Source organism: Bombus vancouverensis, chromosome 10 (assembly GCF_051014615.1).
Source record: "Bombus vancouverensis nearcticus chromosome 10, iyBomVanc1_principal, whole genome shotgun sequence".
Lineage (NCBI taxonomy): Eukaryota > Metazoa > Arthropoda > Insecta > Hymenoptera > Apidae > Bombus > Bombus vancouverensis.
In genome coordinates, this window is record NC_134920.1 from 9,581,808 (window position 1) to 9,601,791 (window position 19,984).

Genomic DNA, 19,984 nt, shown 5'->3' on the forward strand with positions numbered 1-19,984 from the left:
AAGATAATATATAAATAAATATATTAGAACGAACGAGTAATTTTTAGCTAATACGAACACCTTATAAATGCATTCTACCTTCGTAACGTCACATACATACGTCGTTCGGTAATTCTGGTCGATTTAGAACGACAGCCTATGCAGTTTATTAAAATGCGTAAATTAAGCATAAACTAACGACTAAAAACGTGGATAAATATGTGGATTCGTTGATAATACATACAGACGTATGTATATCTACTATCGGAGTTAATCGCGATTCTTATCAGATTAAAAGAATTCTTGTTACGGGATCTATACCTAATTCGTGGAAACTATTAACGGGCCAACTAAGTGCCACGAAGCAAGAAGTTCATACCGTCGAAATTGAAGAAAATTCCCACTCGTTTCGTAGGTACATATTTCGATCTGTTGTACGAATAAAATTGAAAGAACATAACGTAAGTAGAAGCTGCTTTTCTAAATGTACTTGTTACTTTGTAGGTATAACTTCGCGTACTCTCGAATTTGTATATTATTCTACATTTAAATTTGCCAGGCGCGCGTGCACATTTACACGCGATTAACTCGATTGTTTTTAGCTGGTGTCAGAACTAACGGAAAGCAGCTTAAATCGTAGAAAGGAAAACTTGCGCTACAGGAATTAAAAGAGCGGAATAAATAATTTCGCTGGGAGGAATTGCGAGACACAGTGAACGGACATTTTGGTCGCGTTGACCATGCCCATCGTGCACAGTGTGCGAGTCGCAGACTCGTACGTTATGCTTTCACGGCGAAGAATTCATTGTAAAAGGAAGAGGACGAGTTGCTTTGGCGTGAATGGTTGAAACACGGCGCGGCGAAGGGTAAAGGGCGAGCCGAGGTGCTCGATCCGCTTGAAACGGGCTTGGGCCACTCGGCTAGGAGGACGAGAGGAGTCAAGGCGCAGGTGCACCGTGGCCTCCTGTCGTCGGCGTCGGCGTCGGCATCGGCGTCGGCGTCGGCGTCGGCGTCGTTGCATGCTCCGCTAAGGTACGCGCGCTCCGCCACGGTACAGAGCGCGGCAGGAGTCCAAAGGATCACGAGGTCCAATCACGCAAAGTCGCTCGCCGGTAGCCCGTTGTCGTCTAAACGACTCTTGACATGAGCCTCGGTTCCCGCGCGTCCGTCAGCTAGGGGAGCAACTTCCGGTCTAAGGTCAGTGATACATCGATCATCGCGATCGTCCAGTCGAATCGTTCAACGCCACCACCAACCGCTTCGACGCTTCTATTCTTATCGTATCAGTGATCTTGCCATTCGTTTATTTCTTATCGATCAGTGAATCTATATATCGTTATACAGTTATGTATATACGATATAAATTAGAGGAAGAAAGTTGAAAATGATATACATGTATATATGTATGTAGTGGAAAAAGCACCGAGCAATTGTCGAGGGATAAGTAGAGGTGTTTGATCGGATCGTTAGGCAGGGATCAGTGATGATCAGTGATGAACGCCCGTGAACAAGCGAGCACCTTTCCAAAGATTCTCGCGGGAAAATCGCGACAAGTGACGATCGTGTGCTTCGTTTGGATTGTGGATGATCTCGGGATATGAAGTGCGGATAATCTTTGATAGTTCTATCCTTCGTGCCATCCTTCTGTTCGTTCGTACGAGTTTGAATAAAAGAACGTTTCATAAGTATCGTTGTCTATGCTTGATCGAATGCTTCTAAGACTGGTATTAGTCTGCAGTATCGAAGAAGGTGGCTATTTGTTCACGGGCCCGACGAATACCTATCAGACACCTGTTACTATGCTCAGCAAGAATTTCTCGTCGGCAGCGTTGAAGTTCTTGGTGACGGGGTTAACGAAATTTCTCCTCACGGAAGATTTTTATTTAATTTAGTTGTGTGTATGGTTGATAAAATCATTCAGAGAAGTTGGTATTCTCCAGGCTGCAGTCAATTGCACGAGGTCGAAACGGATGTGAGTAACCATTTCTTTTTTTTTTTTTTTCCCCTCCCATTTGCGCGGAAAGTTTCAAAGAGACTCTGAACTCTTCTTCTTCTCTCTCTCTCTCTCTCCCGTACCTATTTCCTCTCCGAATGCTTTCTCTTCGCGTACAGAATAGTCGTAATACAGCTTTGAAAAGGTACGAGAGTTGGCAAGTCGAAATTTGTAATTTTAAGAGAAAAAGAACGGCCTGCGCGAATTTCGTGGTTGCGTCGTGTTAGCGCACGTATAGCAGCTCGGACTCGCGGAAGTAGCGTAGAATTAGAATGTCGGCGACGATCCTGGTGGCGACTTGGAAATCCTAGCGTGCACGAGTTTAATGAGCTTCTGAGCCGTTTTCCAGGAAGACCCTTTTGAATTTCTTAAAACAAGAGTTATCGATCGTTTCGCGGCCTCCCGCGGATACACGCCTATACCCGGTGAAAAAATATTCGCCGACGCTCTCCTTAAGGTTCCGTGCATCGCATCGAAATATCAAGCACGCGAGAGTATCGGATTCTTTTCCTCGTCTATCTAAACGGATCTCGTAATGTTGCGATAAATACAGCAAGACGCTTGGTATCGTACTGCTTTTTTAAGAAAGCTATAGACTCGAAGAGGATTATACAGAAGTTGTCGTATGCTGTAATACGCATTTTCTACCCTGAACGTTCGATGATTTTTCTGACTCAGCCGTCTCTTTGTACGTCAGCTCGTCGAACGCGTAGGTTAAACTCGTTAAAGGCGTGTCCTTGCCTTTAACGAGTCGCATCTTAACTCCGAAATATCGACGTATACCGACAAGTTGCTTAGGAAAAGGAAACGCTCGTTGCCCTGCCAAGAGCTTGTACGTTCTACTTGATTCATACAACGGATAATGGGGATTCTCGTAGTGAACGAGGAGCTGGGACTGGTAAAAGCTAGGAACATGATGCTCTTTGTTTCGCCTTAACAAATATTGACTGTACGATGGAAAAATGATATTCTCCTTTGACAAACTTCAGTCATGAAAGAAAATCTTCAGTCGTGGATACGTGCAACGTATCCAAACGTCCAACTCCACCCTGTTTCGTCAATCATCTACTGATAAAATAACCACGCGAAACCTGCAGTGTAATATCGCGGAACGAATTACATGTTCCGTTCACTTGTCGTTTTCGCCACAAGATCGATTACGCGTCGTGGTTTGTAGCTCGAAATATGTACATGGGCGCGACAGTAGGGCTAGAATTACAGCAATTACGTGTTCCGATGAAACATCCGAAGAACGATGCAGCTCTCCAAACCGATCGACTCCTCGAATTTTATTAATTTCTCAACCTCGTTACGTAAGCGTACGGTTAATGTTCAATTTTAAAGAAACAAATCTCTTTACGAATTTTGTCATTAGGTGGTACTGACAAACTCCGCAATCTCCCAGTTGCCAACCCAATATTACACGCGTTATACGAAACGTATACATTGTGCAATTTTGTCAGCATCGTTACGAGACATCACTATCGTCGATATTTGAAACAAGTTTAGGGACAACGAATGAAATTTCAAGATTTCTTACGTAACACGTACAGTATGGACGTAAAAGTTTGCTGTGGTAAGCCTTCAAATACTTTGGTAAACCGGTGCATATACATAATTGATCGGTTTGACATATTCGTCGGTATGACAGTTTGTCAGAACACGCATCCACCGGTAACCATAGACTAACGCGATTCGTTGGAGCTCGAACGCGATATTCCTGGCATCGACTAGCGTTTCACGGTAACCGCGAGCGTCAAATGTCAATGCGCGTGTGTGTTTTAACATTCGGCGGCGCGACGCGACGCGTTTCGATTGAACCAGGCCAGGGGACTCTGACAGAATGAGCACGATATCGATCGCGCCGAGAATATTCACCGAAGCGAACGTACGACGAACCGAAGAAACAACTTTGAACGCGCGTTGCGCGTAACAAGTGGCTCCGTTCTTCCGCTTCTGGTCTCCTTCTCTCTTCTCCGTTGCTTCCATTGTTCGATCTTGCTGATTCTTTCTGGTCAATGTTCCAGAATCGCGCAATACGCTCACAGTATAGAGACACGTTTTCATTCTGTACAATAGCATCCATTGTGCGGTCGACTTACCGCGTGCCTTTTCGTTCGTTCGGGTTTTCGGATTTTTCGACCGTTTCTTGGCTCGATTGCTTGCTATTCAGCGCTGCGATGTTTTGAAAGCTTGTCCCGACGATGTAGACGTTCGACGATGGCATTAGAATGGAAAAGAGGAACGTTTCGAGGTGGATTTTGGTGAAAAAAATGCTCTATTGGTAGAGTTGTCCTTTGTAATTGGTACAAAGACCGAAAGGAAGCTTTCTCGAAAACCGTGATTAACGACTTTTGAATTTATACACAGTATTACTTGAGACTTTGTTTTCCTACTAAGAGACAAAGCGTACTCGAGCTTTTCCTTCGACACAACGAAACGTCGTTTCCTTTTCCAAAGATCTCACATTTTTCAACTGCTTTCACGACTGTGCGCTATCTTCTTCCGACTGGAAATTTAATAAAACATTTCTCTAACCTCCGTCCACGTACAGACCCTGTCCACAAGCGCAAGGACACCTGCTGCTTTTAAACAAAGCTCGATAACCGACTCAGATTATTAGGGAAATGATTAATCGTTCAGAATTTTACGTTCGTGCGAGATAACGATGGGAGATAAGAGAAGAACAAATTAACGACCACGTCTTTCCTCCCATGCACCTTCATTTAAATCATGTCCAAAAAATTAGCAGTTGTTTGGATAAGAATCTTTCTGCGAGAAATTTGAATACACGATACGATGATCAACATGACTGAACCGATGCTGAAAAGATGTAGCAGATACGCAAGAACGGATTTAATTTTGTACTATAATATATTCATAATTATAGCGATACTTTTCTCAAGTTCCAAACGAGATATCAATTCGTACAATTCGAATAACTTGTCATAATCTGGTTGTCAAATTCGTGAAACCTCGCCTTATCATTCTCTTAAATCATCTTATCGTCCGAAACAGAGTTTTCATCCGAGTCAACCTTCTCGTACCTACTCGTAAATACCAGTTCATTCTCGTTCGTTCGTTCTGCATCTCCAACTGCGTAAAAAAAAAATCGAATATACGTTGGCCGACGTATTCGTCTAGTAATAAAACACATACATGGAGGGATCTAACACGAGTCAAGCCATTTGCTCGTACGTGTATGGTGCTGGACTGTGCGATATTAGAAGATGGAAACGTTCCGTTGGTTGAAATTTTCCGTACCGTTGGTTGTCAGCCACGGCACGAAGAATTTATGGGACCGGGTGGAATTCAACAACGCCCTCTCCGGAGAGTTCAATCCTGTTTCGCGCGTACCTCGTCATCAGCAATGTCCCGAATTTCCGCCAGTACCATACGGCCAAGCAGAAGCATAGGGTGTGTCCGATTCGAGTGTGCGTGTTCGCTCACGGTTGTTTGTTTAATCCCTCGAGGGATCTGCAACATGGCCACTTGCCGTTTTCGCTTCTATCAAAGGCTCTTCCCCATCGACCGCACTTTCCAACTAAAACCTACCCCCTTTCGCTCTATGCAGTGTCAACACGGTGTCCATCTGCTTGTTGCTCGACTTGTCCATCTCGTCTCGCAATTTCGCGGTTTCCGACGGAAATACAAAATTTGTAATTTTGCTTTGTAAGTTTTATGACATCTGCCGAACACTCATTTTGTATCTTCTTTTTTTTTTTTGGAAGATTGGGGTTAGGTTGGGGTTAGGTTGGAAGATTGGAATAATACGAACGACTAAAGCTTCGAAGATTTCTTAACCAGAAAACTTGCGTAATTATAGAATGAAAAGTTAACAGAGACCAACTAACTTCAAACAGGGCGATCGTAGTCGTTGGAAATACGGTTTAATTTATTTCGAAGAGAGACGATTCAACGCGTTAAAAAATAGCAGATCTGAATGACGGGGTTTGACTCGCCTTTTCCGGCTGATCAGTTGAGAATCAACGACTAGTTCAAAGTCGAGGGTAGACTTTTGTTAGCGTGGAATTCCAACGACCGAACATATAGAGCAAACGATAGCAAAAAGGTTTCACCGTTTCTTCTACGATATACCGTTTCAAAATTTTAGCTCTGTTTCTGAAGATTTTCCGAAATGTTCAATTTTCCAGAGTCACCATCTTATCGAATATCAATTTCGAATTTGTATTCGCCTCGTCCCAAAGCTTATTAGAAGCCTCTTGTCGAGCTAATAATTAATTCATCGACGAAGGTAAACGAGCAGCGAGATACGAGCGGGACCCTCTCGACGAGCAACGAATCGTCTCGCGCAAGCTGTCGATCAAATACGAGAGAAGAGCGTGTTTGAAAGCTCGTAAATCTGGTCACCCGTGGCCGGAATAAAATCGAACATTTTAAGTTCGCCTTGTTCGCTGCTATGAATTTCTTCCTCGACGTTGTGAATTTACTTGTTGCCTCTAGCCAGCGTGCGGTTTTCTTCCCTGCAACAGTAATAAAAAGTTGGCAGCCGGTAAATCGATTTAAGATATTGCTTTCGTTAAAAACCATTCGGCACTTTCTAGCATTTTTAATGCCATAAAATTCCTCGTCTCGTTTAATCTGCCTTTCCTTTCTTCTTATTTTCTCGTTTATTTCTGTCTTTCGTTCGTTGATATCGTAGGAATGAAATCGGGCGTGGTTTACAGCGTTCATTAGCTTTCCAATAGAACATTTGGTCCTTTGTAAACGCATCCTTGTCTTTGCGCCAGGATCGATACCGTTATTATCTTCCAGTCACCTTAACTGGCTTTCACGCGACCAGTTTCAACCGCCTCATGACGTTTTCCCGAATTAAGCCCGGTGACATATTAAAATTGCCGAACCTCGACTAACTTGATCGCGTTCGTATTCCGATATCATCCATCCGTACGACTTCTTTCTGACATTTAAAAATACGCGATGCTGCTGGAAAGTAATATAGTCGGAGAAATAAATCGCAATTTCCTAAGTTTTTAAGCGTTCCTTTCAATTCCTGCTGCGGAGAAACGCTGGCTACCAGCACAGCGATTTTTAATAACCAGACCAGAACTAAATCGCCAAGAGCGAAGCCATTTCTCCAACAACAAATCCTTCGCGAGATTTACTTACTTAATTTTCCAATGGTCTGTTTATAGGAAAGCTATTAAAACTCTACACGCTCTTCGTCTAGACAGATTCGATCGATTCGATTAATAATTTAGCCGTCGTACCGCGATGCTTTAACCCACACGACCAACTTCCACCTATATTTTACCAACAAATGCACATTTGCGCATCCAACCGTCGGAAAATCACAAAGGATAGGTTCCACTGGCGGCTTATGACCAGGAACAGCGTCCGTAATCGCGACTGCCGATTTTCTTTACCGTGAAAACACAGGAGAATCCGTGAAACGCAACGAGTCGGTATTGAGCGTTATCAGATAGCGACGTCGTGGCCCATTCTGCTCGAGGTCGCGTCGCGACGCTTTTCGGCGTAAACTGAGGCAATGGCAATCGCCTGCCTTATCTTCCTTTATCCTGCCACCGAGTCCCTTTCGCTCGCCAGCTTTGTTTCCCCCGTTATACCTTTTTGCAGCGGAAAGATCGTCTTTTCGGTAAAAATCCACCTGCTCTTTTTACCTTATTCGCAAGAGGACAGTTATACGCGCGTAAGACGATGATGCCGCGAGTCTGTGCTTTCGAAGAGAAATCCAAGTGGACCGCGATGTGTTACAAGATTTCACCAGCGACGTGCTCCTTATTTTTTGGCTGGTTTAAAAGTTTATCAGGCAAAGGAAAAAGTTGCGCAGAGGAAACATTCTTTTTTCGCACTTTTCGAGAGAGAACGATGACGACCCGGGACTTGCAGGTGACCATCATGCGCGTGATTTATCCGATCGTAGAATTTGATGCGATACTTGATGGAATAAGCGCGAGTAAATGGGCAAAATTAGCGAACAGCGCGCGCGAACGTTTTTATTAATTTCGTCGTTAGGTTTGTCAGGTTCGTAAGTATAAGCTTGTCGAGTAGGTAATAAATGTACGAGACTTTGTAAACGATTGAAACGGTATTTAGTTAGAGGGATATAATAGTTTCATTAGGTGCCCTCGTAAGGAGGGGTCGATTATTGAATTTGAAAATTGCTTATTGCGTTTCTTGAATCCTCGGACGATATCTCGAGCTTTTTCTAGTTAACGTTGGAGTATTTTAAGGTACAGCGACAGTTAACGCGATCAACGTCCAAGGCTATAAAATAATATTTCATTTCGTCCGAAATAAAGCTTCGTATTACACGGAAGGTAACGCTGTTACGACGAAGCTGAAAATACAGCTTTTGAAATATTAAATCATCGTATATCTGTCGTCCAGACGAAAATGTATTTGATTCGAAAGATCTAAATTAAAACTAAACTTAAAATTAAAGAACAAAATAAATATAAAATAACGACAGCAAGACTGTAAACAAGTCAATGGATCGAAACAGTCGTCGTAGTCGATAAACCACGAACTTTCGTGCTGTAAAACGATCGCGCGATTGCACATGGAAGAAATTAAAGGACAGCTGCTATCCAACAAAGATTGATTAAAGAACTCGCTCCAATATCCTTATATTACACATTGTCGACTTGCCACACGTCCAGAGAGACCAAAGAGTAGCATTTACGGCAAATCTACGTTGCAAGCTTCACTCCGGTTAAAAGACACAAAAGCAATGAGAAACTGAACTGAACGATAAATACAGCAGAGAAGTTGCGCTAAACCAATTTCCATACAGTGTTTCCTACAGATCTCCAAGGAGGTTTATAACGTTAAATCGCGTTCTAAACTCTGCTTCGGTTAGAAGACAAAATGTTTTAATAAAAAAAGGACCAAAGATAGAGTGAAACGACAAATATAATAGGAAAACTACGTTAAACCGGTTTGGCCTGTTCTCTACAGGTTTCTAAGAAAATTGGTGCCAACGTTGGATGTACATTTCAAACTCTGTTACAATAAAAAAAAAAAAAAAGAAAAGAAGAACAACAAATTTTCACAGAAGAAATAGGAAAAACCAAACGAAACGACAAACAGTATAGAAATGTTACGTTAAACTGATCCGCGCACGTGTCTTTAAGCCAACGATATTCGATCAGTGTTCCACGAGAATTCTCGAACCGTACGATACTTAATTACCTGTATTTAATATTTAATCAAAGCCACTGACTCCTTTTTCCTTAGATTGCCAAATAAAAAAGTAACGACAGCCGTCTGGTATAAATACTGTGTCAAATACATTTGCCGGTGTACCGCAGAATTTTAGTAATTAATTCGCTTGCTTCGTGAGATGAGAAAAAAGGCTGTTTTAAACAAGGAAAAAAAAACCGATGCTACAGGTATTTCCCCGGTTAATCGGCGAAGAGTGCTTCGCCAAAGCGATTTTCTAAAAAGCCGCTGCCTTGACACACCAACGTTCGTTACTGCGAGCAGTTTCCGACGTCGTTGAATATTTCCCTAACGAAAGAGGGAACGTCCCCCTCGAGATTTTTAACTATCGTCCCACGCGATCGGTACTCCAACTTTGTCCCGGGCCGAGGTTCAACTTTAAAGCGTTTTACATAATGCAACCCGAGAGAATCTATGGCAATTATTAATTTGGAGATCGAGTCGTGGCGTGTGGTGATTAAAATGGATGAGCTTTGAGCTGAGACGAAGAAACGCCTGATGGCTTGAATTCAGCGCGATAATGCGATTCTGATGATGCACGCTTCGTGTTTCGTTATGCTTTCGTCGACGAATGCATAAAGTTTGCGTGGAAAAACAGAGAAGGTCTGTCAGTGGTTTAAATCTCCAAGGACGATGTAAAATATGGACAAGAGGTTTCATAAGATAAAATAAAGAGACAGCTGATTGTATCGTAGAGGGTAGCACGATAAAAGAACATTGAAAAATATAGAACAAATTTTATAACGTGTTTCTTACATTAATGTTACTCGTTGAATAAATTGCACGTTGCGTTTTTACGTGCGAGATTATTTTTCGTGACAAGAAGGTCATTAGAAACGGCGTGAAATGTATTTGCTTGTTGGGAAAAAGGGTCAATGAGGAACAAGACTCGTCAAACACATCCAATGTCTACACGAAACATTGATTTCAATTTCCACTTCACCATGTTCAGGATTAAACTTCGTTAGCTCGGTTTAAGGCTACTTTCATCAAAGTTTGCTAACGAAACCGTTACACTTTTGAGTCAATTAAACATTGGAAACCACAAGTATACATTTAAATCACAAACTTTTTTCCCGTGATCTACGAATCTAGTGGAAAAATACTTTTCTTCTCGCTTTGTACGAATCCCTGTTTGATTGAAATCTTAATTAATCGTCTTTCCAGATGAAATAAGAAAAGAAAACGAATCGACGATCGGGAAAGCGAGAGATTTTTATATAGAATAGAAAAATTTTCTTCCCGTTGGTAGAAGAATCGTTTTCTTTTTCTTTTTTTCTTTTTTCCAGTTAGAGACACGAAATTAGCCGAGAGACAGAGCGCACCAAATTACGCGAAATTAAGTGTTTCGAGAAGCAGACAGGCTCTGGTTCGTTACAACGTTAGCGTCCAGACGTAATTGCACGAGACCCGACCGGACAAAAACGCTAAATATTTCTGCTTCGAGAGATAAGACAAAAGGGAAACCTGCCTGAAAGCAACCTGGTTATGGAAATAATCTGCGGCGAGACAGGGGCGAGTTTTAACGTCTTTATTGTCTCTTTAGCCGGCAGCAATTACCCGTTTCGTTTCTTCGTGTTCGAACAACGATTCCGACGGGAGTGCTACTCGAACAAACTTTGACTGCGCTGTATAAATAAAGTCGATGGATTAATAACGACAGCGGAACTGAAAGCATCGAAATGAAAATATCATCCGCTGCGTGTATCAAATAAATTCAATGTAAACCGGCTCGCGAAAGTAATATTTGAACCTTTGCCACATAAAAACTTTCATATTCATATTGTATGCGTTTCATAAAGCATTTTGAAATTACATTAGCGTTATAATGAATCGCGACACTGACGATTTTGGAACCAATTTGAAAATGTATATTAAAATTGGAAGATAATTATTGCAAACACGTATTTAATAAAAAATTAGCGTACAGCGTAAACAAACACCTTTGCTATGCGATAAGTGGTATAATGGTTTAAATGCTTTTGTCATCTTTGTGTAATATATATTTGTGTCAAATATCTCGTAGTTTCTCTATGTATTTTTTGATTTGTTTCAAACTCGTCACGATAGTCGACAACAGCGTTAGCGAAATTTCAAAATGTTTCGTATAACGCACGTGAAATATTGAAAAAAGTGGGGAAAAGGTGTTGGAATATTTTCACGGAACCCGTGCACGCGTTTTGCTTTCTGAAAAATGAAATATGTTAAATAGAAGATTCTAATCGAGGAAGCAGTGTAGTACCTACTTGACATTCAAAAACGTTTCATAACAATGCACAATTATTTACAATTATATTTAATATTTCATAATGATTCATAATTATTATGTTTAAAATCTCGCAAGAATTCGTAATTATTATTATGAAATATAATGTACTGGGTGTACATGTACAATTTTACGATATAGAAACAGGTGCTGTATGAAAATTATTTGTTAACCTACGTTATTGTGGATAACGAAGATCAGATTCGCAGTGAATTATCAGTATGAGCATTAATTGAACATTCCATGGCATCATTTTCGCTAAAGTAATATTTACCGCTTGTCAACGTTGAAATTGAACATGTGAATTGAAGATCTCGTCAACACGAAGTTTCTTCATCTCTGGTAGTGGCACGCGATCTCGTTACAACTAGAGCAAAGATCGGTCAGCTCCCAATAGGGACGAATGCTTGCTTCGTTTCGAGAAACTTTTCGCTCTATCGGTTTAAGTTTTCTTTCTCGTTCGCTGACAAATCCCAAATGTAAATGGGAGTCGTGGGGACGGCTGCAAAGCCAGAGGAGACGCCGGGAAAAGAAGAAGCGCGATTCAACGTTCAACTTCTTCAACGTTAACATTTCCTTTTATGGATCGTTTTTGCACGAAGATGGATATTGTAATTTATGCTGCGCGCATGTACTCGTTTAGAACCATTCTTCTCGGATAAACAAACGTCTCTCTCCCTCTCTCTCTCTCTCTCTCTTGCTTCTATACGTCCTTTGGTGGCAAAATACCAAAATGTTAATCAGGTAGAAAATAAATAACGTATACGTTTAAAATACAACATTTGTCAAACTTCCCGATCTTTTAGATCACGCTTCGTTCTAGTAATTATAACGTGATGGAAACGTCGCTATGAAAAACGATCTATGTACTGGCTTGTAGGCAAAAAATTAATCGATTCTGCGAAAACAAGGCTCTACGACTTCGAGAATTAATTAAACAGGGTTTTTCTGTGATACGGGTAACGCGATGAATATTTTGTTAAAACACGTTGAACCGTGGTGAACAAAAATTCAAGATATTCTCCGGATATTCTTCCGGTAAGAGACAAACGTAGACAAGTAATGGGACCATGTTTGTAAAGGTCTAAAACATAGAATGACAGAGTAACATAGCACGTAGAGACGTAAAGCCTCGACCTAAGCTGAACGACAACGTCATTTGTAACAGGGCTAAGTATCATAAACTCAGCTTGAATCATAAATCATAGAATAAATACAAAGTAGCAGGTAACAAATATCTATAACAGGTTGTCACGCGTTGGACAGAGTCGATCGCAAATAGGATAAATGAACGTCACAATCTACCTGGGTACACCTGTTCGTCTGCGTATCTTCGCACGACAATCACGTAGTTCGCGTCTACGTTCATAAAATATTCCACAAGTGCCCATTTCAGCGATAGAATCGTGCGACTTTTTCTTAGAAAACGTGCAATTCCGATCCGAATTATCGAGACAGAAAACGCGAATCAGAGGAAAGCAGAGAAATCGAACGAACGTTTTTACGTTGAACGCTCCCACGACGTTGTTTCGGTGAATATCGATCCTCCTCGGCCGAGATGAATACCGCGATGTATCTTTTATACCCTCTTGGAGGAAGTTACTTCACGTCCGGGTTCACGCGGTCAACATCCGGTTCTGTTACACTCTGAGAACGTCTTAGCATGTATTTTTAAAAGAACAACGAGTTCTAGAGGCATGCGTGAAAAATATCAAACAGTCTCTGAATTATGTACCTTGCAGGATCCTGCAGATGAATATACCTAACAACTTTTATTCTTAGAACTTATAGGCTTCAAATTTTAGAATATAAAAATCTAGATTCTTTTGCGCTAGAATTTCATTGTTCGATGATTCAGAGCTGCGTAACCTTATAGTCTTAAATTAAAGGGTATTCTTATCACGATGAATTTAATTTCGCGCGAATTTAGTCATCTCTTCGTACTGCGGCGAATTTTAATAAATTTACCGAGGAAAGAAAACAGTCGATTGTTGTATATTCTGCTCGCGTTTCCGTTTAGACGTACACTGCTTTATGGCGAGTCCTTTAAAAGTCGCTTTACTCAAAGGAAAAAAATGCACTCTGAAAAACGTTCCGCTTTAAAAAAGAATATCCCAAAGCACGTTCTCTTGCAAAAACTCGCTCTAAAAATCTGTGAAAAAATATATACATTCTTCAAACGCTGGCGCGAAATAACAAATTTCACGCACCAAATTGAAACAGCATAACAGCAATCTCAACCCTACTAATAATTCAAGGGGAAGTTCCAATATTCTTAGGAACAGGTCAGAAGGGTCGCCGTTTCACAGTGTCAAATTCCTCAAATCATAAAACTTAGCCACGGAACGTCGATTCTCGGCGGAATGAACGCGCGTCTGCACTTGGTTGGCATTCGCGCCGCCAATCGAATTTCTGTACCGATACGACTGAAAAATCAATATTCAATTACTCGTTACGCCGTGTAATTACGTTTAACTTTGGGGACACGTTAATTGCGCTGACGCGTCGAAAGGAACCGATCGCACCTGCAAACTAACGCAGCGAACTCGTCGAATTTTTGGTCGAGTTGTCAAGGAGGGGGGATTTCGGGCCAGTTTCTATCAGATACACGTCATGATTCGATGGACAGATTCCGGTTCGGATTGCCTTCGATCCGTTAACGTTTCATCGATTTCAGCCGAAGATTAAAATAGAATTTACGATTTCGATCGACCAAAAGCGCGTGACATTTACGACTTTGCGTGGCTGCCTTTCTTCTTTATTTTGAATTTTAACGATGGATATTAAAAGACTGTTTGATATTCCAGCTTCTTAGAAGCCAAGTTGACTAACTTGGCTCTCAATAAATTGTTCAATTTTATTATATGCCACGTAATACGACGAAGGTTGAATTTTCAAGAAACGGATGACTTAACTACACGAGTTTGCTTATAGTAAGCATAAACTACAAATTCCTAATAGCGTGAGAAGTTTACTCGAGAAGAAGTTCAAGGGTCGTTTAAGTGTACGAAGATGCTGGATGTTGATTTAACGATTCGCGAAGAAAAATAGTTGCACGATAAGAGTTTAACGATTCGTACTTCGAATCTGCGACAACCTTCGGTGCTATGCTCGTGCTCGCGACAACGGATATAATAGTTTGATCGAAGCGCGCGTGCTTAGGAAGATAGTGAAATTTCAGTAGCATGTTACGTTAATTAGCATTTTAACGAAGCATTGCTATTTAGTTCGCTAATTAAAATAATTTTCAAATAGAAATCGATAATATCTACATCGATGAACATTACGATTCTTAATTGCGGAATGTGCTACGATAATATAATTGTAACGAAACGATAACAACGAAGGAAACGTCGATACGATTAGTTCGTATCTATTTCTGGTTTACGAAAAAAAAATCTAATTCTTACGGCTCGTTATCAGAAGCATCAGCAGCATCGCCAAAAAGAAAGAGACAGCAAGCCTCGTTAATTCACAGGTTCAACTCACCGGTTCTTCTTTAAAATCAAATTATTTCTTTATCTTATCTCCGTCATCGTCCCGTTGTTTCCTTTCAGCCACCCTCGCATGGAATTAATTATCCACGTTTTAATTATTGATGCAATCTTGCGTGACGGTCTAATTAATACGCACAATGCGGTACGCGTATCTTGGTTGACGATGTTAAATGGTTTAGACAGGGTAATTGCTATCTATCTAGGTTGTTGCTGTTCGCAATTATAATTTTCTTCAATTACATGCTTCAGAATTTACGAGGTCGCGAGATATAAGAATTTTGTTATACTCGATAGTTAAAAGTCTCGCAAGTTACGTAGATCGTGGTTGGACAGCTTTTGTAACGCATTTTATCAGGGTTTTACTATGATAGCGTAAGTCGCTTCTTGGCGAAGTGCATAATTCAAAATTCAAGCTTTACTCGGTTCTTGAGGGAGGCCCTGGCACTAACCTAAGTTCGTTCGAGTTTTAACCGTATAGTTTCCAGAGATTACAGTCGTAAACTGGAACATCCTATTCGGAATAAAATTTTCAAGGCGACCATTTCCGCCATCGCTAATCCACCAACTGAATTCAAACGAACATTTATTAATCCTCGAATTACTCTGCCATATCTACCGCGAAAAAGCTTCCACCGTTCTATACGCGAATACAATCAAGAATCCCATCGAGTTACACGATCCTCTTTGCACGTAACTACACGTTGAAAACTGGGAAATGAAAACTCGAAAGACAATTTTCCTGCGTTCTAGTGCGCGAGTGTCATATTGCACGTGAAAACTAGCCGATCAAGCGTTAAATTCGTAACGATAATAGGCGATATGAAATTTAAATGAAAGTGTCGTTCACGCATAGCTAGAGGCTATAATTATGGAAAATTCACGGACCAACGCTTGAAAACTCGTGGTTCTATCGTTTAAGTTACATTTCTACGAGTAAAACTACGTGACCAACTTTTACAACAAAACCGTAATACGTGATGCGATCTAGTTGGAATGGAAGTTTTGCCCGAGTGTGGAAATTACGTCGGTGGGAAATTTTCAAACGGAAGCTAACTTCCTTCGATTATGAGTTTTATAATTTGAAAATCGTATTTTCTATGCGATAGGTATACTACTGACCGTTAAATTCCAGGCCATAACGTTTAACGATCGTTCGCGTGAAACTTGAATTCGATGAATGAACCGGAGCAAAAAGAAAGAAAAAAGTAGAAAAAAGATAAACGATCGTTAAAATAGCGAAAACTTTGGATATGTAATTTTCAAGTCGCTTGTTTTAAGCTGTTTGATGTTCGGTTTCTGAATATCTCTTAAAAACCAAGAGTTCCACTACGTCCCAGGTCGGTTATTTATATCCGTTCTTAAATTGAGAGATCTTGCGGAGGCATCCGTCTGGAAAATTTGCATCAGCAGACGCTACTTCGCGCATAATGTCTGCCAGCCGAGAAAGAGTTTGCGTAATTTAGCGCGCAAGATGAAAGGTTATATTGCTTTCTCCTTTCCAGGTATGCACAGAGTTTCAGCGCGCTATTCGACCAAACTACACGCGTAACTTTCGCTGTGAAAATTCTCTTCTTGCGGAGAAATTATTACCTCCGCGAAAAAGAAACTCCATTTCCTACCAATTGCGCTTTCAGAAAAACATATACCATAGGAATTCTTGATTGCAAAATGTATCCGACGCGTACAGTAACTCGGAAAAGTACTTCAACACTTGTAGAAACCTTTGCTGAAAATTATAACCTGAGAGATATCCGACGAATCTTCAATTCTTATTCTTCTGTATCGAATAATTTCTCTTTGTTCTTTACTTTTAGCTTCGTCTCGTTTCGATCTTCCTGGCGACATCTTTTTAGTAAGATTACGTGTAAGTGACGCGTGAGTTACGTGTAAGATCTGAACGTATGTCACGGGTGTACGTGTGTGCATACGCCTCGAAGTCATCAAAGCTTCCGTTTGAAACGGAGATACAATTTTGCCTGCAGCTAGACGCTTCGTAACTATACTACGAGATAAATAACGCGTTAACATTACAAGCTCCAAATGAATATGTATCAACGTGCAAAATGCAACCGTAATAACATAGTATATTTGACTGTAAACGTTTAGCGAAAGAACACGTAGGTAACTGTTGTTCGACATTTTCTAACGGTATCGAACAAACTTTCGTATAATACCTGCTTTTAATCATCGTTCTAATCATCTAGAATATCGTTACATATAATATTCACGAAATTAAAGGAAAATCGATGACCCAAATATAGCGAATCCCCCTTACAAGAATTTATTCGACAAACCGAAATTCATCGATCGATATTTCTCATCAACGTCGTTAAAGTCGACCAAATAACCCCTGCTCGTGATATAAATCGTTAATAAGAGAATAATAGAGCACTGTCCCTCGGATGTTTAAACAAACACGAAGAAAAGTAACTCTGACCGTGCTAATGACAAGGGGGATAAATTGTGGTATGAATTAAAAAGGATCCAATAAACACGGTGTAAGTACCTTTCCGTCACGCAAAGTCCCGCTACCAACGTATCATTAGACACGCGTATCTGATCATTCCAGCGTATGAACAATTTAAGAAGTAAGAACCCATCGAACCAAAGCAGGTTATGAAAAGAATGCCACCAACTATCGTAAATGCGAAAGTGTAATTGAAGTTAATGATGGACGAGCGATAACAAGGTCGCTGGCAAGAAACGATGCTACATTTTTCTTCGAATAAACGCCATCGAGCTTTCATCGAATTATACGAATCGTTTTTCCCTCGACAAGTTCGTATAGACGTATTTTCATTGCAATTAGAGAAACAAAAAGTCTGAAACTATTAGTTTACTGTGCGTTGGTATCAGTTCCGTAGTGTGTCGTCGATATTCACGTCATTGTTACACCATTGGCTCATGCATATGCCACGATCTACGAGTATGTACGATACGGCGCATTACCAATGCAGAAGCGTTACAGGTAACGTACGGCCTCCAGGAAACACAGTACTTCGATGAAAATCGAACGACGCACCCCGGATGCTTCGACTCTCTGCAACAGCAAAGATTCGCTGAACCTGCAAGAATTACGAACCTGTGTTTTCCTCTTTCTTAGCATCCACCGAGTGCGAAGGAATGACGAGATTTCGTGTTATTTTCTGCCTATTTTTGTTTTTTTTCTTTTGGAAGATATCGATAGCATATTTTGCAGTTTACATCTGTGGATCGAGAGCTGTTATAACACGGTAAGGAGGAAAAATATTTGGAAATTTTTCATCTGCTATATCAATTTCCTACGGTGAAATTTCACCATAAAATTTCTGTCCTTAAAAGCACGAACAAAGGTAGGCAAGCATAGCGAACCTATCTCGTATCGATCCGGGTGGTTTCAACAGAGAATCGTAAAATTTCAAATCAATTCTCGACGAGGTATATGGGCCATTAATTTATTTTATACGTTATATTATTACTATCGTAAGATTTTTCCCATAGAATTTAGCAGTAGATTGCGATTCGTTTGCCCGTGTTTGCGAACGTTCTTAGAAATTTTCTATTTCGATGTCGTTGATAAATCTGGAACAACGATCTACGTATAATCGAGCTCCGCTACTGTATCTGAAATCGTACTAACAGGATCGTAAATATATGTATTTAAGTGTAACGTGTGACACGTAATCTGTAATCTTAATGCTCGAAAAGACTTATCTTAACAACGGCGGACCTAACTAGGTTGCCAAAGTAAATGCACCGAAGCAGTTCTCACTAATCTGAAATCGTGAACCCAGTTCACCGGCGAGAGAATTCAATAAGAAAAATAGTAGGCCACGCTTCCGCGTGCAAGCGGAATAAAACGAACTTACGATCCCCTTTCGTGTTCCTCTAAACGCCACTTACGTCGGCCGTTATCTTCTTCGAATGAAAATCGGAAAAAGGAAACACACGCGAAATTAGCGCGCCGCTTCCACGCTCGAGAAGAAAAAATTTCATTTTCGATCCGAGTACGATATTCTCTTCGAACGAATCAACGCAAAGCGGCAACAACGAATTTAAGCGACGAAAATACCAGTAACGTTTGCGCTTAAATCCAAATGTGCTTCGGTATTCGGACTGTGCAATTAGCGATGAAAATTTTTTTAACGGGATGGTTGGGAAGAAGGGTGCGGGCCGTGGGAAGTTGGCGAATCATTTCCATCCTCGTAATATGATTCAGGCGAGCATATACGTTGAACGAGATCGACTTCGTCACGAGAGGTCTTCCGATCGTGACACGTGACGCACGCAACGTGTAGAAATAACATTTAGTTAACGTAGAATCGGCCCACTTACATTATAGACCCATTTCGACGATCGCAATTATCCTCTCCCTCGACGGTTTCGTGGCTGACAGTTGTAACGAAAGAATTAACCTCGAGGATCGCACAGCCGAGACAGAACAATTACGCTTACGACGAACCGATCCAGTCACCAGAAATTAAATCGACCACCGGGAGAATTCCAACGATAACGTTAATGTGAAACGCGTTTCTAGCTACTGTGATTGCTATCGATAAGAAACGAAATCATCTCGGTGTATGTACTTTAAACAGCTATATTAATTACAATACGTAGAACCTGTTCAAATAATGTTATAATAGCGAATTGTGTCATCCGAAAATTTTGGTAGGCGATGGTCGGAAACGTCAACCCTACTTTTTAGACGGATACTTTATTTACAACGGCACTATGGGGAACAGCAGCAATGAGCCATATAAGCAAAATAGAGACAATGCAAGCTAAAATTCTTAGAACAATAATAAACGCCCCATGGTACGTTAGAAACGAGGACATTCGGAAAGACCTGGGAATACCAACGGCCAAGGAGGAGATTAGCAGATGTGCAAGAAGGTACAGAGAAAGAATAGCAACGCACCCGAACCGACTGACAGCGGAAACGATCGACACTTCAAGCATAGAAAGAAGACTAAAAAGGAAACACCCAGCAGATCTTATAAAGGATATAACCTAACAAACACGAAGATGGTGTCCCGCTGGGAGTAGCCACCCACATGGTAATCA

At 40.9% G+C, this 19,984-nt stretch overlaps 1 protein-coding gene across 3 annotated transcripts in view; it reads left to right on the forward strand.

The window, feature by feature from the left end:
• Positions 1-1,014: 1,014 nt before the first annotated feature.
• LOC117157048 (uncharacterized) overlaps positions 1,015-19,984 on the forward strand; it is a 172,981-nt gene continuing 154,011 nt past the window's right edge. For all 3 annotated transcript variants that reach the window (XM_033334706.2, XM_033334707.2, XM_033334708.2), the window contains exon 1: positions 1,015-1,176. The gene's annotated coding sequence lies outside the window, so the exon portion shown is untranslated. The remainder of the gene's footprint in view (positions 1,177-19,984) is intronic.